Source organism: Vicugna pacos, chromosome 20, assembly GCF_048564905.1.
Source record: "Vicugna pacos chromosome 20, VicPac4, whole genome shotgun sequence".
NCBI lineage: Eukaryota > Metazoa > Chordata > Mammalia > Artiodactyla > Camelidae > Vicugna > Vicugna pacos.
Window position 1 is genome coordinate 10,500,830 of NC_133006.1, and position 25,557 is coordinate 10,526,386.

The following is a 25,557-nucleotide window of genomic DNA, read 5'->3' on the forward strand; positions in this document are numbered from 1 at the left end:
CAAATTACTATGCAAGAAGTCATGCATAATAGTTTTTTCTGTACAACTTTTAACATTTCCACCGGAAATCTGATTAGTCTTTAGAAATTTTTTCTATCCTCTAAGGTCAGAGAAATAAAGCTGTGCCTGTGCCCTTTCAACGAAAGTTCTTGCCCATGAGTAAAAAGTAGTTGGCTTCCGGCAAAGGGTAGATATACGTATCCCTTTTGGAGTAAACATAGACCCTTTGGGAGCTTGTGAGAAGTGGCGTTGAGTGTGACAAACACTGTTGCAGTTGGCTACTCTGAGATGTCCTCGCAGAGCTGCAGCATCCTTGATTGTCACTTACGTGTCTAGACTTGCCATGCATGTAGCACTGATGTGGTACATACTGAGGGTTGAACCGGACAGGGAGTTCAGCTACTCATTTTTTCTTTTTCCCCAATGTCCCTTAGGCACTGTCCTGTGGAGATTGTTTCAGATGGGCTTAAATTTAATTGATTGCTTCATATATGCTAACAATTTATGCAAAATAATACTTGCCTAAATATCTCAGGTGGATCATATGTTAGATGCCTAGGACTTACTAACAGGCAGTTTGGTCATAGATATTGGAAAGCTGAAGGATTTTAGTCACTAGGTAATATCTGTTTATCCCTCTGCACATACACAAAACGAAATCATATTCATGATGTATGACACAGAAAATAAAGACACAGACAATGGTCAGTTTTCAAATAGTTCTGGGTTTCATCAGTACGTGAAGTAGAAATGTTCTCATTTAATTTTATGAAATTTGTACTTATATTTTGAGTTAAGGGGCATCTTAGAAAGAACTCTTTTCAGTTGAGTAGAGGACTGAATTCCTAAATTACCTCTAACTTTTTGGGAAAATTATTTAATATTTGAAGGTTAGTTTCCTGAATTGTAATATTTATGCATTTCTATGTATGTACTTATGTATCTATTTATCTGTGTATCTATCTAGATTAGGCAAAGTGATTCTTCACATCTCTTGTATCTTATTTGTTCAAAAGTATTACTGAGCACCTTCAAGAAGATAAGTGTGGTTTGTGGATAAAGCAACAAATGTGTTAAGGAGGCCATGGTCCCTGGACTCAGTGAATTTATCAAATAATACTGGCATAAATATGTTGCATCAAGTGCAAGTTTCTACTACAAATGCTGTGTGAAAAAAGCTTCTAAAACAGAGTCCAGAGCCAGGGGGAAAAAAAAAACAAACTTCTTTGATAAATCAGCAAAAGCAGCCAAAAATGAACACAGAAATGGGAGTGGCAGCAGGCGTGACTTAAGGCTTTCCATCTAATCTCTAAGATTATGTGACCTCACTACACATTTCTACAGATTGGCCAACCAATTCTCTGTAATATTGGATGGAGAGAAATAGAATAAACATGCTGGAAAAGCAAGACTTTGCTTCTTATAATAATAGCTAAGTATATCAGCTATTGATAAACATATGGTAGCATTTACCTATTCATTCTGTTGGAGAAAACTAGATAACTCTTAAGTGTTTTGCCCTCCAGGCTTACATTAAAAGTTAATTATCACCACGTGGGACAGGCCTCCTGGGGCCATGGCAGCCTTGAACTAGTATCAGCAAAACATGCATCTCACTTTAGCCCTGAGATGCTAACCTCTCATAATAGAACGCTTTCTCCCTGAGTGGATCCTTATGAGGTAAAAACCACACCACTTTCTGTCTGAGTATTAAGTTGAAGAAGGACATCTTTTACCTGAAGAAGAATAAAATTAAAGTCCTGGGTTCCGTAATTCAGGACAAGGGCACCATAAGAGAGATCTGGCATCAGATATAAATATAGAGCTGCAATACGACTGATCATCCAGAGTTTAACATGTGTGTGTATGGGTGTGTCTGTCTGTCTCTCCATCTCTGCCTCTCTCTTGTAAATGCATTTCTTTATCTTGGCTCTTTGTGGAAATTGCCATGGACTTTTGGGAGTAATACGGTCTAACAGGAACAAATGTAGTTTAAGGGGAGATGCAGTAAAGTATGTTTTAACTCACCCTGGATCACTCTTGCCCCAATCCCTCTTTGACTGGTTTGCAAAAAGACCTTTAATTTTTCCCATCAAATATTAATTTCTCAGTCCATTTAATAGAAGTAGGCTGTGCATGGACCAATGGTGAGTGTATTTCAAGACCAACCCTAGTCTGTGTTCTGTAGTCAAAAGTTAAATTACATTTAAAGCAGAAAAGGACAAAGTTTGAATTTCTTTGGAAGGCACCAACATCATCACAACCTTTCATGCACTATTTATTATTGTATTTAGAGGCTGGTCTCATTGATTCACCATTTATTTAGATTTCAGGTTATTTTTTCATGTGTTTAGGGTTCCCCTACCCCCAATATGACTGTCAGTCCCCTGAGGGCAGGAACTTTTCCTTTACAGTCTATAGTAAAGTCCAGTGCAGTGCTTTATACTTGGAATACCACAGAGAATGAGTGGTAATCCCTGGAAACTCACCTATTAGTCTGGAACTTTATGAACTGTGCAATTGCTCTTGTCAGAGTCTATGTTTTCCTGCACTGCCTGCTGACTGAGGTGTTTGGAGATAGATCAATAGATTGATAGATTGATAGATAGGTAGATAGATGCCAGTGGTTATAATGACTTTAAAAATATGATTACTGAAATGCATTTATAAAAGGTTAAGGTCTTTGTCTTTGAACTAAAAGAGATATATATCTACCTGGTTTGAAATTAGTAACAGTCTTCAGCTAGTGAGGAAAGTCTTCAGACTGAAGTTTAATACCAAGCAACCAGAATGTATATGCTCATGCACCAATGCTGCAGAATAACATGGCATGTCCTAACCATTAAGGAGAATAGGATCTAATTACCATCACTTCTCCCTTATAAAAAATATGTAATTTCTATATCCCTATTTTCAGCTTTTTTGAATTTACTGCAACCCTTACTAGCATATAATAGTTAATGAATGCATTTGTTCAGTGGTAATTGTGAAGGTTGTACAAGCGTTCTATGAATGAATGGCTCAGCATTTTTTGGCTTAAATATTATGTGACTTGGGGATCAGGGACCATACCTGCTTAACTCACTAAGTTCATTATCAAGTGCATGGCGAGCCTCGATACGTGCTTTTGATGAAAAAGAAGTTGCTACATCACCCAGAATAAGAGAAAAGGACTATTAAGGCATTTTAAAGGGAGGTATTAAATAATTATGGTGGAGAAAGGAGGCAATGATGCTAGGTATATAGGGGGAAAAATGACATATGAGGTGACAAAGAAGATAAGAAAGTAAGTGGCACAAGGAATTGAATTGGACCAGTAAAACATCTGAAAATCTACTACTTGCATCAATGTCAAAAAATACGAAGTGAACAGGTGATCTGAGCATGCTACTGACATCCATCCTCACACCCTCTTGCTCTATAAAATACTTCTTTAGCTTCCTTGAGCAAAGACGCCACAGTAGGCTCCACAAGGTGTAGCAAAGGAAAGGAAAGCTGTTCCATCTCCTCTGCATGCATTAGCCATTTTTCTCCCTCTAAGTCTGTATCTTAATTGCCTTGGCTGTCTTATTAGATTGAAAGCCCACTGGGTTGAGACCATCGCTACCAAGGTGTGTAGCACTGAGCTTGGCAGGTGATCAGCACTCAATAAATGTCTATGGCTACCCTAAACCAATGTATAAATTTCAGAAATAGGCATAATAATGGACCTGACAGATTAATGCCCAGGGCTATTTTTGTACAGCAGCATGGGCTAGCCAAATCAAAATCAGACATCTCAGATTCAATTCTTCTCAGTTTTGCATGTAATTCTCAGCCTTTCACATTTTTGTCCTGTGACAGACAGGAAGAAGTGAATCAACTTTTCAACACAATTGAATTAAAAAGCATCACTCCTCATCTTTTTTTTTTTTTGTCTGCTTCTCAAATGCTATTGACCCATTATGTAGATGGCATTGCTTTTTTTATTATTAATATGGTGGTTTCAAATGTGGCAGCAGGTGTTTTCAAACGTATTTACACTCAACGCTTCAAGTCTTCTTGTGGGAGATTTTTCTCTAGGAGCAGGAAATGATTTAAAGAAACCATCTAATTCATACTCTAATGCTTCCTCTAGGGTAACTCTGAAGAAGAGCTTTATCAGTTTTTCTCCTCGGATAACACATTAACCTGTGGAGAAACTGAGTGACTGAAGCAAGAGCCTCCAGAGAAGCAGTGGTGAAGCCGTAAGTGGAATTTCCCCGAAATTAGAGTTCTTCCCAGAGACTGGGCTGTTTCCAGGGGGTCACTGAAGTTTTTTGCAGTTATAATAAAACATAATGTTTCACACTCTATTTTCTTTCTTACATGAAATGTCATCTTTGTCTACCTGTGGGATAAGATTTTTTTCCCCCATCTTTACAAAGCTCTAATGTAGCTACAATCTGCTGTTAGTTTCCCTTTTTTAATTAGACATTTTAATATTTTTTCTCTTGGTTCACATGTAAAAAGTCACCCAAATTAGATCACCCAAATACATAACATGATCATGAAATTATTTAAAAATTGCATTACATTCTTTAATAACTCTATTTTTCCTGTGACAGGAAGATTATACGTTTTTAAAAAATCCATTAAATAATTTGTTTTCAGTCTTTTTTATTATTCGTTATTTTGATATAGTTTCAAACTGATTGGAATGTTGCAAGAATAGAATGAGGAACTTCCGCACACCCTGACCCAGATTCATTCATTCTGCATTTTGTTCCATCATCACCACCATCACCATTTCTCTCTCTCCATCTCTCTCTTCCTCTGGGCGTTTTCCCAGGAACAGGGACATTCCTCTTACTTAACCAGAGTTCATATCAAAATTAGGAAATCTAACAAATTCCCAAAGTAGTTCTCAAATTCAAATTCCTGAAGTATTTCTTATTCAATTTGTTTAAATTAAAAACAAACTAAAAAAAACAAGCAAAACAGTTCACCCATTTCTGCTCCATTTTATATCCAAAATCTTTGGGAAAACTCTTCCTGTTTCTGTTTCTCTCCTTGAAACTACTCCAGTCAGACTTTGCTCCCCACCCTTGCCCTACCTACCCTACCTACACCACTGAAAGGATTCTTGTCAAGGTCTTAAATGGCCCTTTCCTTGCTAAATTCAGCCGTCAGTTCTCAGAACTCATCTCTCTTGACCTATCAATAGCATTTGACGAAGTTGATTACTCCCTCCTTAAAAAGCAACTTTCATTGGCTTCCAGAGCAGCAAAGATTCCTGTTTTTGTTTTTTTGTTTGTTTGTTTTTTTCTTTTTGAATATGAGTCCAAGGACAAAGACAGAGCTGGCTCTGTGACCAACCAGGGTTAATGAGAGGTAACTGAATATTGAAAGTATAGACTGAATGCTGAATTTGATCCTGTGCCTACAACAAAAAGAAGAATCTAGGGTTCAAATTTACACTGTATAAATCAAGAGGGATAAAAGAGGCAGTTGTTTATATAATTTAAGGACAAAAGTGCCTTTGTCTCTATCATTAAGATATTTCAGGTGGTGTTTCCAGAATATTGCCAGCAAATGTATGCATTCATACAGAACCATCCACTAGGCACTTGAAACTCTTGGGTGGAATGGCAAACGCAAGGAAAATATTTTCATGTAAATATGACTTTTCTAAATATACTTACAGGAAAGTAAATAAATAAAATTTTGAATAACCAATTAAGTTTTTCAAGAACATTTTTGAGTGCTTACAGTGTATCAGGCTCTTAACTACGCATTATGTATTTTTTTCTTATTCCTTCTTGTCTTGCTTTCTCCAAAATAGATTTATGGATGCTTCATGTCTTTTGTTTGAAATAGAGATAGAGAGCAAATAAAATCTATGGAAGAAATGTGACAGCTACACAGAGGGGGGAAAAAAAACTTGTCCAAAAAGATTCTGAAGTTTATGAGCTAGGGTGACTGGGAAAATGGTGGTACCATTAACAGAAACCAAGTCCCAAGTCAGGAGAATAAATAACTTGTGAGGAGGCACATAATGACTTTAGTTTTGACCATGATGTGAATATGAAACCATTGAAGAACATTCAGACACAGGTCACCTGCCAGTTATTATATAGAATAGAATCAGAAATGAAGCAGAAATTAATCCTGAATGGCCAAATTCAGTCATCATCTGCCACAAATATGCTAATTTAATTCAATATTTGTCTATTTTGTTTTGTCTATAAAGCTAGCTGTAGTAGACAAAAAAAATAGAAGTTAAAGCACTCAATACATTTGGAGGAAAGAAAGAGGACTTTTTCCTTCTGGAAGGAAAAATTGGAAGTGGTTCTCCACAATACATAGGATATTATCAATGTTATAACTAACCTCTGCCATGTAGGCAAAATACAAAGGCAGATTAGAAAACTGGTGTGAAGGAGGACAGGTGGCAAGAAGAAAAAGGATGAGAAATACGATAATTCTCTTAAGTAGGAAGCAAAGTCAGAGTTCCTGCATGAAGTTACTCCTCGGTTTCATCACTCTTTTCTGCCTTGCTGATCAGGTCCCGGTTCTGTCCATAGCTGAAGTGCCTGCCCCTTTTTTTTGGCCCGTGACCTTCAATGGGTCACTTTAGGCACATTTTTAATTTTTGAAATTACGTACATTAGTCCAGTGTTGTTTCCAGCTCTGGAATTTGAATGGGCATATGTTGTTCTCTTTGTAATCTTTCCAAAATTCACTTTTGTGACTGCAGCTCCGTAACCTGGGCAGACACTCTGGGGTCTACACTGCATTTAAAAGATCTTCCAGCTTCTTCTGGGGGGAAGGGGGGGAGGTAGGGGAGCCACCCTCTTCTCCCACTGCTCCCACGTATTCTAGTCTGGGATTACCATTCCACCATGATGTTTTTACCTTAGGTCTTTGTGTACGTTGCTTCTTGATCAATCTGGTTATTTCTTGGGTGTTTCAAAAATTCTACTTTTCTGCTAAAACCTTACCTAACCCAATAAAATGAAACAAATTGTTACTCCTCACTTCATATCATCGCTATGCCTTCTACAGAGCTCCATCATTGCATTAATCATTTCATATTATAATTACATGTCAGCTTATTTATTAAGCTATGATCAGCTTGAAGGATCTTAGCTGCAGGGTCAAGAAGAGACAAATGTTAAGTAAAAAAGTTCCACAAATCAATTGATATCTGCTTGCCATTCACTGGTACTCAGTAAATGTTTGAAGAATTTATTACATATCTTCAAATGCTTTTGAAAGCTCCTTGATATTGCTAATATCACAGATTCCCTAGTATAATCTGAGATTATTTGCATTAATAATCGCTTGTTAAATGTTTGGGGTAACTTTTGAATTTTAAAAAGGATTTTCTATTTAAAAACTTTTTTTTCAGAAGTATCGACCATTATTTGTGGAGCCAGTAGTGTCTAATGAGATGCCCTTTGGCCATCCCTGTTATGACCAGATAACAACAGCTAACAGAGTTGAACGTTCATTATCTTCCAAGCATGTGGCCCAGATTTATGCTGTTTAATTCTCATAACAAACCTACAGTGTAGCTACCATCGGGTAATAGTGGTGGCACATAGAGTTTAACTTGCTCAAAGTCACACTCATGGTTAGCAGGTGGTGGAGTTAAAGTCTAAAGTTGGAAAATCAGTTGATGAAGACTATACTCTTAACCACTATGTAATGTTATTACTAAGGCAAACCAGACTGTGATAACCCAAATAAGGAGCGCTCTCAACAGCCTTGTAGCCAGTTACCATTAATGCCATGCTTTTTCCTCTCCTAACACAACCAAGGAATCCCTCCCTATATTTTATAGATTACATCTCCCACAATTTTTTTTATTGATTTACAATGTTTTGTTAGTATCTGTTGTTCAGCATAGTGATTCAGTTATACATATATATTTACACATATTCTTTTTCATAATCTCCTTCATTATATGTTATTACAAGATACGGACTGTAGTTCCCTGTGCTGTACAGTAGGGCCTTGTTGTTTATCTATTGTATATACAGTAGTTTGTATCTGCTAATCGTCTCCCACATTCTTAAATACATTTATCCTAGAAAGGAGACTCTCAGAATCTAAGCTGTATGTTTTGCATATGCAAATTGTCAAATATTCTATCCAGCATTCTTTAAATTATTTGCTTCAATGTTTGTTGCTGTCTTTAAAAATTAGCACAGAAATGATGATTATATTCATTGCCACCAGCTAAAAAGCCCTGGACACCTACAGTGCAGCTTGAGGGGTTTTGTAGGTTTTCTTTTTTCCATTAATATTTAAGCTTAAGCTAAGGCAGACAAAACTGAATACATAACAAATAACCATCAAGGTTATCTTCTTTATGGGTCAAACATAATGAGTCTCAATTATTAAAATTCACTGCAACTGAAGGCAGTGATTTTTTTACTCTGAATATTTTGCAAGTTCTTCCTCAAACTTGCTGGTTTTCCACTTTTAATAAACTAAAGTTGGGATAGTATCCAGCCACTGGATAGAACTGGATTTTAGCTTTTCTTTTTCTTAAAGGTCTCTAATCCCCTATGTTAATGGCAAATAACCTCTAGGCTGATATATGCTCATTTGTGTGTCAAAGTGAGTTAGAAGCAGCAAGTCCTGGGATTTAAGGAGTGTTGTCAGAGTCTCTGACCCTGATGGGGGAGACCAAGAACCCTTGGGACCACTTGAGCCTAATCTAGGTTGAACTAAAAATGATACATATTCCTAGGGTGTCCCAGATCCCCAGCATCCTCTGAGTACCCCAGAGTTGGTGTTCCTGGCTCTGAAATATGCCAGAATCCCCTAATATAAGACGGAGACCCTACCTCCCTTTACAGCCTTCCTACCACCCCCACCCACTATCCTTTGTTACTTTTTTATTTTCACATCCTTGTCCTTTCTTGTTTCTAATTACTCCCACGGGCTCCCTGTCATCCTGTGACTCACCTGAGACAGACATGTCCTCTCCCCTGAAGGCAGAGGCAGGTTAACACTGTCTTGACAGGTCTGCTCTCCCACACAAGCCTGTCTGCCCTTAGCAATGAATTCTATTCCTGTTGATACCGTGGGTCTGGACTTGGAACACTGAGACTCCTTCTCAATCTCTGTCAACCTCGGAGCTTTTATTTCTTCACGTGGAATGTTATTCCCTGGTGCCCCACCCCATAGCCAGTCCCCTTGCAGATATCTCCATCCTGCCAAAATGACACATAGTAAGCATGGAAAGATTGACATCTAGACCAGTGGCTAGGATGCAGCATCACCTGAACATGGGCTATTCCCCAAGGTCCAGCACGGGTCACTGGCTGAGATTCCTGTGGGAACATTACAGAGAAGAAAAAGCTAGAACCCAGGACGGCTGGACTGGAAACTTGAAGCAGTCCTCTGATGAGCCAGCCTGTTCCATTCCCTATACCTGGGTCAGAAATGCAGCAGACTTGGGGTGAATTACCTTATTTTTACTTAAGCTCACATTCAAATTCCAGAAATTACTTCATTATGTAAAGGGCTCATCCAGGAGAGGCAAAGGCAGGAACAGGAAAATCCATGCAAGGGAGCATGCCTCTTGTTGCCTGGGCTAGGATTTCCTAGCATTTTAGAAGGAATCGTATAGCATTTTTTCTCAGGAAAGTATCCTGAGAGAGAGAATGAGAGGTGACATGTGCTCTCGGTCTGTTTGTCTGTCTGTTTCAAAGTTACATCATTTAATTCTCACAATAAACCTGTACTATAGCTACCATGATCAACTCCATGGAAGAGCTGGGGCATATGGATTTTAACTTATCTTACAGTAAGAGAGAGGATGGAGAGAGATGGAGAGATGCTTCTTACACTGGGGCATGGAACCGGTAGCCAAGGAGACAGGAGACCCACCAAAGTCAGATTTCGGAAAGTTACAAGCTTGTCTCAGGTGAGTGTGGCGGATGCACAGTATCCATCCTGTCTTTGGGTAACAGTGAGGGGCACAGGAGTGTTGTCAGAGTGCCAAGGAAAAGCTCTGGAAGGAGTTGCCCTAGCTCAGGCAGGTCAGCCCTGGAGGACTAGGAAGGGGGAAGCAGAGCGGGCTTCCCACCCACTGCATTCAGGGATGTAGCAAAAACCACACAGGAAGGACATATTCTTCAGATGTTCTAAAGGAGTGGCCCCCACTCCCACTAATGGAACTTGATGGTTTCTTGGGCTTTTTATTTCCGTTTGAAATGGTTCCACCTGTGGCTGTGTAGTGTTTCAATTCACCGGCATTTCTCTCCATTTCTGGGTAGAATTTCTAGAAGCATGTCTGCTGGATAAAATTCGTCTACTGTCAGAACATGACACAGAGGAGAGATTAGATTCAAGGGGGAAAACACACACACGCGCACGCACACGCACACGGACACATGCACAGACACACACACACACCCAGATTGGCACATCTCTGCAACATGCCTTTTGTTTGGTAAACTCTCTAAATGGTTAGGGAACTGTGACAGCTTTTGGATCTGTGTCAATCTTAAGAGCTTCCTGCTACCTAATCTTTTCAAACTCTGCTTTTCCCACACCTAAAAACAATATAAAATGATGATGATAAAGCTCTGTGTGTCTATCTATCTGTCTGTCTGCCTCCTTATTTACTTAGAAAAAGCAAATGCTAAATAACCTCCTGTGTGCAGGGTATTCACTGCTTTAGGGCACAATCTGTTGCAGAACAGTTAAAACTGTTGCTAAGGCATCTATTGTCGTAATGAATGCCTCGACAGTCCCGTGTTCTGCCTTGCTCCACAGCTGTGAGGACAATGATTTATTGGTAACACTAATCTTCTTTGAAAGTCGAAGTGCTGCTAGTCAAACATGTTTGAAGAGGGGAAAAAGTTTTATTTTCTGCTGTTTGTTTCCATGGACTTTACTACGACTGCTTGAGAAAACATTTTATTTGGGAAAAGACTACAGATTTATGCAGTTGAGTTAAAAAAAAATAAGGAGCTGCATCTTCTTTAGGATTCTGTTAGTCGTCTGGAATCTGCCCGGCTACTTTCGTCTTCTCGGGACACTTGTATCGTAAGGATTCGTCACTGTCACCATCATTGTCATCACCATCACCATCATTGTCGTCACCATCGTCCTTCGTTAACCCTACTGAATTATGGGCAGAACATTTAATAAAAAAAAAAAAAGGAGGAACATTTGAAAACAGATTCTAAATACAAACACAACCTAACTCTTCCCTTTAAGAGAGATGTTCCCAGAAGGAAGTTCCTACACAACTTCTACCTTCCTTTTCTATCCCTCCAGAGTATCAGTAAAACTAGGGGAGCTTGACATTGATTGGACCAGTGGGCTGAACCGTTGCATTGAAATTCAGATACTGCAAGGGTCAGCTGGGAGGAAAGTGAGGGTCTTCCAGGCAGCTACCAGGCAAAGGTGCATAGGGTTTGCCACCCAGCTGTCTTCCAGGATGAGCTCAAGGTGAAGACTGGGGCGTGGGCAAAGGTTAGTAGGAAACTTTACCCTTGTTTCAGGCCTATATCACATCCTCTATCCCAGGACACTAAAAAAACCTCCTTTTTCATGTTTTTCATTTTCTTTGTGCTGAACTTCTTCACTGTACTAAATGCTGCCTTCCGCTCCCCATGCTGACAAGGGCAGAAGTGAGTGAGAACAGCTCCGAGATGTAATTGCTCGCAATCAGATACAAACTCTCTGTCAAATACTATATACTGTTGATTCTTGAACAATGAAGGGTTTGGGGGATTGAACCGTGAGCAGTGAAAAATTCAAGTGTAACTTATAGTCAGCCCTCCGTATCTTTGTTTTATTATCTGTGGATTCAACCAACCTAGATTGTACTGTAGTACGTATTTATTGTAAAGGTAGACCTGTGCAGTTCAAATCCATGTTGTTCAAGGGTCAGATGTAACTCTAAATTGAGGACCTTAGTCATCCCATCATCATGTAAAGAAAGTCGGCAAAGATAAGGTGGGGTTTTCCGATTTTGGTTGGAAAGGTTAGCATAATTATTAACATTGTGAATTCTGAAGACTGGTTGACCTGAATTTAAACTTAGCCTCATCACTAACCTGCTGTGTTAACACTGGGCACATTTCTCAATCTTTCTGAGAGCCAATTTCCATTAAAGTAGAGAGATAAGTAGTTTAAACATTTTCAGGGCTGTACTGCAGATCAGATAGCATAAAGCATCTGAAATGCTAACCACACTGCATGGCACACAGCTAGTACATGTGGTTATTCACATGAAATAGACGGCAGCCTGCCTGTGTGTAAGGTAGTAATGAATGACTCCACTAACTGAATCTGCAGAGCTCATTGGTTTGTTTGAGTTTTCCCCACTAAGATAAAATACTTATTTCTTTTTCTTCTGGTTTAGTCTTGGATATTAGACAACAAACACCAAAGGAAACAGCAAATATAAATGTATACAGAGATTAATATGGGGGATCATCTACAAAGAAGCTAGTCGAATGTGCACTTAAAACAGCAATAATCACAAATGTGCAATCATATCATATATCAAACCTCATCAAGTCAAAATTCAAGAAACTGAAAAATAAAATTAAATTGCTGGGTTTTAATCATCTGATTTTTAAAAAATTCAAGACTACCTACCGTATGGTCATATATGAGCAATAGCTGTTTTGATTGAACTTGCATACTTTTCCAAAACATTAAAGCCACAGAACAGCCTGCAAACTGTTCTTGGAAACATGATTTTACCAGTTTTCTAGCTGAGTGAACGTGCCTGATGGTTTAGAGCCTAAGTTTCCTCATCTACCACTTTCATAAGATTGATTTCAGGATTAACAAGAAAATATTCATAAGGGGCTGTGTACAGAGACTCACTGCACACCTGCTGGATGTGCTCGCAACTCGTTATGTGCAAAGTGCAGGTTTTTCTAAGTTCCCATACGTGGCAACAATCTGCCTTCAGATGCTTCTTTCCTTTTTAAAGCTCCTTTTTAATTTTATGTTTCCTGTTAAGATAGACTAGAGTAAATAAAAGTTTGTGTTTCCACTTGCCCAGATAACAGCCAACAAACCAAAGCAAGCCATAAGGGACAGCCTTTGCCTGACTTTTTTTTTTTCTGGTAACATTTGAAGGACAAGGTATTCATTCTCTGCAACCTGTAAAATGCTTCGTTTGAGGGCTTTGCACCTCTGGATGAATAATGAATGTTAAATTAACAATGGCAATGACCATAGCGTTCCGTGTTTTTACCTTATTGCTCTTTATCGGTCTCCAAGCCTTTTTTCCTCCTCAAGTGGGTTCCTTATTATTTCATCCATTATTTTATTCCTGGAAACTTGTGCTTTGTTAAAATACAGCAGATATCTTCTTGTGTGTTACCATAGCAAATTGCATGAGAATTTACAGCATAAATTATTCATTACAGCCAATTTAGTATAATTATTAATTCCCGCATACACTGGTGCCTGATTACCTCTTGGTGCTCGTTGCGGGAACTTGACCATGTTCTGCTGAAAATAATGATCTGTCATGGCTAATCAGGATCTAAAAAGTCCCACTAAAAGGTGAAGATGTTTAATTAATATTGGTTTAATGCAACAATGATTGATCCAGTCGTTACAGTCTGTCAGAGATTCTTCCTAAGGTGATCCAAAATCTAACTGGTAATGAATTCAAGTGCTAGCCGTGGTGTACAAGCAATCAATGTGCTCCCCAATTCAAGGGCAAATTGGGACATACTCTTCCCTCGGTGTCTTTCTGCAGAAGTAAATCAGCTCCACTCTCCCTGGAAAGCTTTCTTTGCTCCCAGCATCAGCCCTGGTATTTCAGGCTTTCATGCCTTATACTCCCAATGAGCCCTTTCCTTGCATTAAGGATGCATCCTGTATTGTATGTGAACGTTCCAAGCTGCACTGCCTCCCACACAGAACTCATTTTAACTCTTAAGTTGAGCTGAGCAAAGTTTGCAGTTGCATTTCCCGCTGGGATTAACTGTGTCGAATGTGGCTGGAAATTCAGTTCAAAAGCCCTTTGGCTGCAAAACCATGTAGTCTCAGTGTCCACAGAGCATCATTGAATAGATATGGCCTTCACTTGGGTTTAAATTTTGAGGGTGTCTCTTGAACTGTAGAGCAGAAATTATTCCTACACACATAATATGATCAGTTTTATTACATTAATTTATTTTTGTACATTTTGAACAATTTTTTTTGTTTTCATGTTGAGCACCTTCTGAATCGAGTGAGACAATTATTTTTAAATCTAGAGAATAAGTTTAGTAGTTTATCTTTTTAATCATATAGGAGAAAGTAAATTAAAGTGATAACCTCTCTCTTACTGAGGGCCAATGGTGTTGCCAGACACTTTGTATATAGTTGCTTTCAGACTCAAAATGGCTTTTTTTCCTCATTAATTTTTTTTTTTATTTTGGGGTTTTTTTGGGGGGTAATTAGGTTTGTTTATCTATTTATTCTTGGAGGAGGTACTGGGGATTGAACCCAGGACTTCCTGCATGCTAAGAATGCACTCTACCACTTGAGCTATATCCTCCCTCCTCACAACAGCTTTTTAAATTAGACAATAGGTTTCTCATTGTCAAAATAAGAAAGCTGAAGCTGGAGGTCCTCATCTAGTAAACTGCTGAGTCAAGATGTGAATTCAGATCTGCCTGATCTCCTCCTATGGACTCTAGCACCATTTATTGGATCATCTGTAAACCAGGCACATAAGACTGGGATGTTTGAAGGGCTCAACTGATTACATTTTTGATCTTTTCTTTGTTAGAGCATGGGTGAATTTTTTGTGCCTTGTTTTAGAAACACACCCATGGACTAGACAAATGAGGGGAATGAAGCAGACCTTATATACTTGCTACCAACTCAGTATCCGGTTTTGATTGACTTGGCTGCGCATTTGGCTCTGTTTTAAGGGACATAAACTTGTAGATATCAGACCCATGTACTGTAGAAATAAGTACAAAATTATGTATCCATTCCTTTTCAACTCTCACACCTCCCCTCCTGATGCCCTGGGTGTTTTCCCAAGAAATACTTCGAAGGCTAGGGTTTTGTGTGTATGTGTGGGTATGTGAATTCTGTTTCAAGTACCTTCCAGGAGCTTGTTAGGCCTGGGACTTTCAGGAACTGTCACTTGTCTGCCTTGAAGGCACAGGGGTAGTGGATACCTCAGCAGCACTCTGAGCGGCCACCTTAGGAAAACACTGATGGACAAACGCTATCATCTTTGCCCTCCAGTTCAGTGCACACAAGCGTGAAGGTGTTCTGTACCACCTAAGAATTCATTAACGTCTTCAAGGCGAACTCCCGGTATTCCACATCAGTCCACCCTGGAGTTCTTCAACACCCAGTGTAACTCACAGGTAAGAGGAGAGGGTATGGCTATGTTTATGTATAACCGGCCGTTCCGTTTGCTTCAGGGACTTCGTTACACCGCGTGTCACATTATGCAGTGTTCGAGGTCTTTGCTGGAACTACTCGGTATAATCCTCCGGCACTGCTAAAGCTTGTTACAGTTTTCTCTTATTTCCGCAAGTTTATTGGGTCGCTAAAAAGCCGAGAGAAAAACTCCCAGGAGAAAGAATGTGAAAGCGAGCTAGTGTGGGAACAAAGAATGGAAGAACCAGGCGAAACGAGGAAAGAGAAGACATAGGAGCAGAGAGTCAAAACTGCAAAAAGACAGTTCACCCCACTATCCTGTCTCCTTATAAACATGTATTTATATCAATATTTTCACCAAAGAGCCAGGTAAACTGCTTGATTATTTATTTACTAACCAATCAATTGCATAATTCATATCCTTACACTCTAGGAGCAGACAACAGATAATACACAGCAATTATTATCTCTCTTTTCATTTATTTACCTTTGATTTGTTCGAAAGTTTCAGGAAATGTCCATTTGAAGGTTTCGTACCTGAAGACAGACAAGAGGAAGAAAATATTTATTCCTAATCTCAACATATTTCAGTCCTCATGAGAGTCCATTAAACAATGTAGAAACCAGAAAATGATTTAAGCTTCCTTAATATAACATGATTGTCATATTTCTGCACCTTGCAAATGTTGTTCATTTTTGGAAGATGACTTTGGATGTACAGGAAATGGTTCTTACCTTCCCTTTGAAATGGGAACTTCCTCCAACCTTATCGTATCTAGTGATCAGAAAAGAAGGTGCAAGTGCTGAGGGAGGTAACATTTGGACTAAATAATATTGTATTTTTCTCTTTTGCATTTTTGCTCATAGCACATTTCAAGTCAGGTCAAGATAACTCTGTCTCAGGAGTAAGATTCAGAATGTAACGGCAGGAATGGAAAGAGACTTAGTGTTCATTTTCTGACCTTCAGTGTAGGATTTGGTACAAAATCTCCTTCATCAGGAGTCAGCTTGGATTCTAGACAATGGATTCTCTTTCATGTTACAGGAGGAAGAATTTAGGGATAAAAGGCGGAAGTAATTGAAAGAACTTCAACAGAGGTCCTCTAGGAATTTTCCCTGCTTTTTAGAGACTTTTCTTAGTTCTTTAACATGTTAACCATGCCCAGCCTTACAATTTAGCAGATACCTTATAGGGTGAACCAACTTGAGGACCAAGGCCCCTGAAGTATAGAATTTTGTTCTTCCAGATTTGTGCAGTTCCCCAAAATACAGCTGGACATGTAACCCCTCCCTCTTCGTGAGGACAAGAAACGGATTCTCAGCCCCAGTCTGTATTCAGGTTGTCAAATGTTCCCAGGCAGGAAGTCTGGAATGTAGCCCTGTGAGGGTAGGAACGTATTTCATTTGCCCAGGCGGCAAAGAAAAAATGTTCTTTTTAACCTCACACTCTTTTAGAAGATTTGTTGTTTTTGAAAAAAATAACCTTTTAACTTGCTATTGTTTTGATTTCCGAGGAAGAAAGAAAAGGTAAGTTGGAGTACTGTTACACATGATTTTACTGTTTCCCAAATACCTTCATCTCGAAAGTCTAAATGGTGTGTGAGCGGACTGACCCTCGTGGTACCCTTGCCATTCTCTGTTTTTAATGCAGTTGGCATCCTGGGCATCCAGAAACATTCTGGAGCTATTGCCTGTCTTTTTCTTTGCAGGACAGTTTTTGGGCCAAGCAAATAAATATTTAGCTGTTGTGTAGGGAAGCCCTTCACAGCTGTTAATTAAAAAGGGGGCATTATATAATAAAGTATAGGGCACATTAAGGAGGGGTCCAAATGTCCAATTAGGTGTTACCCAGCCTGAAGACAAGGTAGCGTGAACATACAATAAAATTTTATGTATTTTTTTGGCCAAGTTAAATGTACCCTCTTCCATTTTTTCCTTATTAATCATCTAGGCTTGTTCACATTAGGTAACTTGGCAATTTGGGGTTAGGCCAACCTGGTGAATACATTTCCCCCATTTTTATATTGTATATCAGCTTTGGTAATTTTCTGCCTCTGACTAGTCCTCTTGAGAAGGGATACAAATCCTTAAACTTCCTGGTTCCCGAGGAAGATTTTTCTGGGCTCCCACCAGACAAAGATCTTTGTTTGGGAGAGAGGTTCAAAAGCTCCCTGCTATCAATTCAGTTTTGCCCATGGTGACCATAGCTTTGTGTGCGTGTGCACGTGCATGTGCGTGCATGCACATGTGCACGCACACACACACTAGCCATGAATGTTCTGATTGTAACACAGATATACAGAATTTCACCACGTAGGAGATTCTAACCTATCAGGAGTAGAAAGTGAGATGACAAACTCTGACATTTAAGACGTGTGATAAATATTAAGTGAAGTGAGTCAGACAGAAGGACAAATAGCATATGATATCACTTATATGTGGAATCTAAAACAAGATATAACTTTTATTTACAAGCCATAAATGGACTCATGGACTTAGAAAACAAATTATGGTTACCAAAGTGGAAAGACAGGGAGGGATAAATTAGGTGTTTGGGATTAACAGATACACACTACTATGTATAAAATAGATAAACTACAAGGACCTACTGTATAGCTCAGTGAACTATATTCAGTTTCTTGTAATAATCTATAGTGGAAAAGAATCTGAAAATAGATGTAAATATGTATGTATATGTATAACTGAATCACTTTGCTGTACACCTGAAACTAATGTTGTAAATCACCTACACTTCAATAAAAAAAAATTAAAAAACTATATATGATAAATGACCGCAGTAATAAGGAAAGCAAAACTTGTTTAGGAGAAGAAATGACTCATGTCTAAGCTGAAACAACACCAGTCTTAGAATCAGGAGATCTGATTTTCAAGATCCATCTTTACCTGAGTTTCAGCAAGTCAGTTAACCTCAGTTCTGCAATGAGGAGCCTGGGTGAGGTACTTCAATGAGTCGTCATCCAATGATCATTTATCGAATGCCTGCCCTATGACAGGCATCTTGTTAACTTTTAATCTTCTTGGATTCTCCCAGCTCTAAAATGTGAAGGGACTGTGGATTCAGAGGAGTGAGCACTATTTGCGGGCTTAAATCTCTCAGCGAAGGAATGCTTCTCAGCACAAGAGGAAAAGGGAACTGGAAGCTGGGCTTTGAAGGATGTGTGTATGGCAGGAGAAGATGGGCTGTGAGTCTCAAAGCTCCTCCCATGCACGGTCTAGGAGAGGAGCTTCTTAAAGGAGCCTTTTGGACAAAGCCTTAATAGCTCACACAACCTGTGCCAGCAGATACTTGGAGAGGGATGTGGTCTTGTGTGATGCCTCTGGGCATGTCCTTGGCCAGCCAAATACAGAGCAAAGTGACACTGTGCCTTTTACAATGATTTTTAATGGGCATAAATCAAAAATGTTTTATACGTACACATTTATGATCCACAGTTATTTGGATGTTTGAAGCTTCCACACTACATAAAGATACAGCCAGTGATAGAGTTCTGACAACTTTGTTCCATTTGGGGAGTTCAGCATCGGCTCATGTGAGCAGAATCAGGCTTTTCCTGGAGATGTTTACACAAGCTTGGGTAAAGCCAAACCATTAACAAAAAAATAAGGATTTGGTTGCAAGATTTATTTTTAAAAGACTTTTAGAACATTTTTTCTGAAATAAAATAAAATAAATTTAACATTCTTGGCTGGACCAAAGAGTTGCTGCTGCCTGTGCCCATTTATTCGGTAAATAAATTGAGGCTACCATCATCACCCACCTACCTGTATCATCTGCTAACCACTTAACCATCATCCTCTTACCTGTATCTGGTATTTATGGATATGTTAATGTTTTTGGTTCTTAGTCATAGTGGGTGACTCTAAAAACTATCCGTGTACCCTAGGAGGAGAGTACGCTGAGGAGACAGACAGTAAAGAAAGAAAAAGTGTATCCTTTTCATGAGAAGGGATATTTCAATGGTTATAGTGCCAATATTTAACTAAAAAAATGCATATTGGTAGAATGAAGCTAATGCTAAAAAGACAAGGAAAAATAGTCATAATTCAGTAGCATTTACGATCAAGTTTCAAATAACTGTCAAAAGTTTCCTTCAAATGCTAATAAATAAGTTAGTTATTCTTTTCTCCTATCAAGGGACTATGCTCTATGACACACGGTAAATGCTCTGTAAAGGAGAGTTCACATACCTTTAGGATATGCCCGACTGTAAGCAAAATGGGAAAAGAAGGAGTAAGAGATGAAGCATTTGCTGAAGTTATCATTCACTTGAAGCTTCTTTGTGTCTTGGGCTCTGAGAATTTTATCAACAGAGTGAGTGAAAACAGAGCCCACCAGAGCCCCGGAGAACGTGCCTCGGGGAGCCACCTGGCCTGGGGCATGAGGGACTGAAGGGGGAGGCCCGGATGCAATTTCTACGGCTCATGCTTCTGAAATGTACGGCTTTGAATTAGGAAAAAACTAACACAACTCAACACAACACAATGCAACGCAACACAGCCACCACGACTAACACTGCCTTGTGGGACTAAACACTCTGGTCTTTGATTGTTCCTCCCTTTTTCCCTAGCCACACCTAATTAGACTCAACTCATAGTCACCTTCTTACTGGTATGCTTCAAAGACATTACTGAGGGGTAACATGTACACAGAAGAGTCAAATATCGTAAACTATAGGTCGGTGAATTTTTATAAACTGTACTTTCCCCTTAGAATGGTGATTCAGATCAAGCAACACAACATTACCAGGACCCATAGGTCTCCCCTGTGCCCCCTTCATGTCACTACCTCGAGAGGTACCCCATCCTCCATTTTAACACCACTGATTGATTCTGCCTTTTTTTGTTGTTCAATATAGAATTATACAGTCTGTGTTCTTTTGTCCCTGGCTTCTTTTCTTCACATTGTGTTAGTATGTTCATCAATTTTGCTGCATGTAGCTGTAGATTTTTTTCATCTTTATTTGCTGTTATTCCATTATGTACGTATGGCACCATTTACTTATTCTTGGAACTCTTCATGGGCATGTAGGAATTTGAAGTGGTAATTTTTGAAGGGCCACAAAGGAACCTTGCTGCCCAAATACACCTTTCCCCTTAACTCTCCGTACTGACCAAAATTCTTTATTGAAGTACGTCCTTTAGCTTGACACGTTATCGGCAAGTTCGTGAATGGGGCCTATTTGTTCCCGAATGGACTGGCTTCCTTCCCTGGCTGGCCCCTACTGCTACTTCTGCCTCTGCTGTGTTACACTGAGCTGCTTTCTATTAGTTTTTTTTTTTCCCTCTGTGTTTCATCTTGGATAGTTTCTATCACTGGGTCTTCAAGTTCACTTTGTTCTTTTTTCTGTAGTGTCTAATCTGTGGTTATTCTCATCCATTGTATTTTTTTTTAATCTAAGTAGTGTATTTTTCATCTCTGGGAATTCAGTAACTTTTATGTCTCCCCTCATCATGCTTAGACAATCCTCTACTTTCTGGAACACATGGCATACCTTTATAATAGCGCTTTCAAAGTCTTTGTCTAATTTTTATAAATGGTATTATTTCTCTTGTGTTTCTGTTCCCTGGTTGTCTCTGTTTAGGGGTCATATTTTTTCTGCTTCTTGGCATGCTTATTAATTTCTGATTGGTTGCCAGGACAATGTGAATTTTATATTGCTGGGTGCTGGGTTTTTTTTTTCTTTTAGTGCCTTTAATTTGTAAGACTTTGTTCTGGGATGCAGCTAAGTTTGATTCTTCTGAAGTTCACTTGTAGGCATTGCTAGGAAGGACAAGACAGCCTATAGTCTATTGTTCGTTCCGCCCTGCTCCGCCCAGGCAGTGCCCTGCTGAGGACTGCGGATGATGCCCTGTGTGAGGAGGTCTCACCACTCCTCTGGTGGATGCAGGAACAGGTCCCTTCTCTGTGTGATGTTCAGCGACTGTTTCACTTGCTTCTGTCTGGCGATCCATTCTCCAGTCTTCCCTCATGCGCATGTGCAGTTGAGTACTTAGAGGACCCAGTGAAGGTTCGAGAGTTCTGTGTGTGTAGCTTCCTGCTCTACAGCACTCTGTTTTGCAAATTCTAGCCACAATGGCCTCCCAGAACTCCATATTTTCCCTCCTCAACTCAGGGAGACTGTGATCAGTTTGCTTGTCCCACCAGCTATGTGACCCAGGAGGTCTCTCCAGGCAGTCACAAGTTGGGTCACTTGTAGGGCCGACCTCCCCTCATTTGTTTCCCTTCTCCTAGCATCACTGTCCAGGGCTGTCTACTGTCTAATAACTAAACATCATTTTATGTATTTTCCTAGCATTTAATTGTTTAAGTTGGGAAGGTAAGTCCTCATTATTCCCTTAGGGCCAGAAGCAGATAGTCACCAGCCTGAACCTACTTTAACTTGTGGCAAATCTTGCTTCCTGTTTCTAAAGTGGAGACATACTGCTGTCTTTGTTCCGGTCTCTCAGCTCATTTTCCTTGGCTCACCTCCCACTCATTTTGATGACCTTAATTTGATAATAGCAGCTTAACATTTATCGAGACCCCTCCATATGCCAGGTATTCTAAGCAGTTGCGTGCATCAATTCATTTAACCTTCACAACAGTTTTATAATTTTTCGTGCTTGCTGCCATTATCTTCCTTTTACAGAGAGGTAACGAAGCTCAAAGACACCAAGGCACTTGTTGGAGGTCACATAACTAAACAGGTGATGGGGCTGAATTTGAACTCAGGTGGTCTGGCTTCAACCTTGGATGGTACAGCCTAACCATCATGCTGTATCTTCTCTCTTTGCTATCAGTTATTCTGGAATGATTTTGCTGATACTCAAATTCTGTGTTACTTTGTTATTTTTAGCATGTTCCCATAACACCTAAACTTCCCCCCAGTTAAACGTGTCATTCCATATAGAAACCACCTGTTTCCTTGTCTGCATCCTCTGTCCAACTTCGTGCTCTGGGAAGGAAGATACTGCATTGTCTTGGTAATCATCACTTCGGTAGCATTTAGAACATGAAAGGTAATCAATAAATGTTTATTTGAATGAATGAAGAAAGGAATAATATCTTGGTGAGAGGACACAGTTATTTTTACAAAGAACTTTAATAGAAAATGGATTTAGTTTTTCAGTTTAGCTAGCTACATACACTTATTCCCTATCTTTCCAAGAGAAGGAGTCACAGGGGGAAAAATGTATTCTAGACAAGGTGGGGAGGTTAGAAAAGGTCTGTATCTTAAAGGGGCTTGCCCCTTGAAGGTGAGCTTGCTTGTATACGACAGCAGGGCCTCAAAAGCTCAAGAGGAAAAAAATGGGGAGGGTCTTGAGGAGAGAAGAGAGAGAAACAAAAGGGAATAGGGAGTTGTCGCATAGACAACACTTTGTCATTTTGCCTAGGGCTGGCCTGCTTACTAAAAAGTCACTTATCACATCCTATTCAAAACTCCATGATTTCTGAAGAGTGGAAATCATTTTGCTTATTGGGCACAAATAGGTAGCTGTTCCATCAGTCCAAACAAATGACTTAGTCAATAAAGTTGCATTTTCGTGACAGAAAATTGATGTTCTTTTGAGAATGCTTGATCTCCTTTCCTACGATGTGAAAGAGCCCGGAATGAGTGAACAGAGTCAAATCTGAAAGTGGCTGTGTGTCATACTTACATTAGGCCGTTTTGATGATGGACAGTGACCATCATCTCTTTCTCCTCCTTACCCGAACTACAGCAGAGCAAGGGGATCACTGTGAATATCACTTTCCCTTTTTCTGAACTAAGTCCCCTTTGTGAACGTGGTTCTCCCTTTTAGTTCACACACCCACAAAACCCAAAAAGCCCTAATTAGATGTTATTTTGTCTGGTCCAAGCAGCAACAATATAGTGGGAATTAAGGGGTTTTTAACTACCTAACTTGGTATTTCTGAACCTCAAATATCCTTGTATATAAAACGACTCTACCCTTCGTAAATACTGCGATTCCATCCTGGTTTTCACACGGTGCTCCATGAAAACTTAGGATTTCACAGAGACACCATGGAGTCGAATATGGAAGGAAGGGAAGGGGAGACCAAGCAGGGCGCCAGGACCCTCACCTTTACACTGACTAGGAATGCCTTCCTCCTTCTCTTTCATCTGTGAAGGAGGATTTGCATTAAACCACCCCGACTCCCTCCCCGGGTACCATTATAATGAACTGACCTGAAAATAAGTGCATTAAGTGGCCGTAGAACATAAAGACACTAATTAGTTCACTTGGGGATCAAATCCATGATAACAGACTTATTCATGCTTTTCTCTATCCCCAAAACTGTATAGATGAAAGCAAAGGGGGAAAACAAACCTATCATGTATATGACAATCCTCGAGAACAAACACTTTAAATTTCAAATATGATCTGGTTGATTCTGTCACTGGGAAAGAATCTTACCCGTAGTTGAGAATAAGTAATCATTGAGTCAGGACCCATAGCAAATCATATTTCACAGCAAAAGAAATGCAAATAGCCAATAAACAATAAAAAGGGTCAGCCTCTATGATGATCAAAGGAATTTCTATTCATATTACCAGACGCTATTTTAGACTTTTAAATTGACAAATGTTTTAAAAATTATATAGAATGATGATGGGGAGAGGCCAAAATCCTTTCTTCGTGCACTGACACCAGTAAATTATTTCTGGAGGGCAGTGTGGTATGATGCAAACGCCTTGGGCGTATTCTTGTACTTTGATTAATAGGTTCCAGTTCCAGAATCATCCTAGGAATATAATCACAGGTGTGGCAAGGGTATCTACTCTCGTTTTATTTTCTGGTTGTGTATATAACGTAAGCTCTTTGACTTTATAAGGCACAGGTGCAGGTTTATCCCCAGGGGTTCTGGGTGTGTTTTAAAGCCACAAGGGTAAGTAAGGAAATGAGAAAACACCTGCCAAGCCAGGCCTACGTGAGAGTGGCACGCAGGTGGTTTAGAGTGACAGGCTTGTGGGGGATCATGCATGGTCTGTTGAAACTCCTCCAAGAGCATCATCTTGCCCCACCCTTCGCAGTGGGCCCTTTGCTGTCTCCTCTCTCAGCCTAGTGCTTTGGGTAAGTTGCTCTGTCTATTTACTGCTGGTTGGGACTCTTGCCTGAATCTGTTTTCTCAGCCTCAAGACTGCTGCTCCTAGGTTCTGCTCATTGCTTCCTCTTAATATGTTGTTTTAGCTGTTTTTGGTGGGGGGGGGTAGGTTTATTCATTTATTTATTTTTAATGGAGGTACTCGGGGATTGAACCCAGGACCTCGTGCATGCTAAGCAGGCACTCTACCTCTGAGCTATACCCTCCCCCTTCTTTTGATATTTTGGTTTCTGCCTTCACGAAGAGACTCTGAACTCTTAACTGCCTTTGTTTTATCTTCCAAACAAAAAAAAATTCCTTCCAAAAACCTCACTACAGTCCAGTCCATAGGTTGGTGGTTCTTTTGTCTGGTACCCAACACTATTCCAAACAGGCGTCATTGCCAGAGGGCTACATGGTTTTGTTTCTTGAGAATGGGTTGTGAGCATGTCTGGTCCTTGGAGGAAAACATATGCCTACTCAAAATGTAATATCATTAGTAAAAGCCCAAATGGAAATAACAAAGTTATCCCCAAATCGGGGAATTGGCACATACATTACACTGTACCTGTAAATATTATGCAACTATTACACACATTTTGATAACACTGTGATTAAGGGAACATGTATATGTTGAACTTTCTGATTTAGAGAAGATGACAACTCTTCTAAAATGAAACCACATGGAATCAAAATATGATGAATATGGAGATGGGGTGGGGGTGGGAGTTACAAGAAACAGGTGAGGAAAACTGAAGTTACAAACTTCCAGCTACAAAATAAATGAGTCATCAATGTGAAATGCCCAGTGTTGTGAATATAGTCAATTATAATGTAGTATCTTTGTATGGTGACAAATGGTAACTTGACTTACCATGGTGATCATTTTGTAATGTACACAAATATCAAATCACTGTGTTGTACACCAGGAACTAACATAGTGTGGTAGGTCAATCATACTCTGAAAACAAACAAACTCTGATAAAGAGAATGGATTTGTGATTACCAGAAGCAGAATTCCGAAGGGATGGGGAACTAGATGAAGGCAGTTAAAAGGTACAAACTTCCAGGCAGAGGATGAACAAGTGCTAGGGATGTAATAGACACATGATAAATGT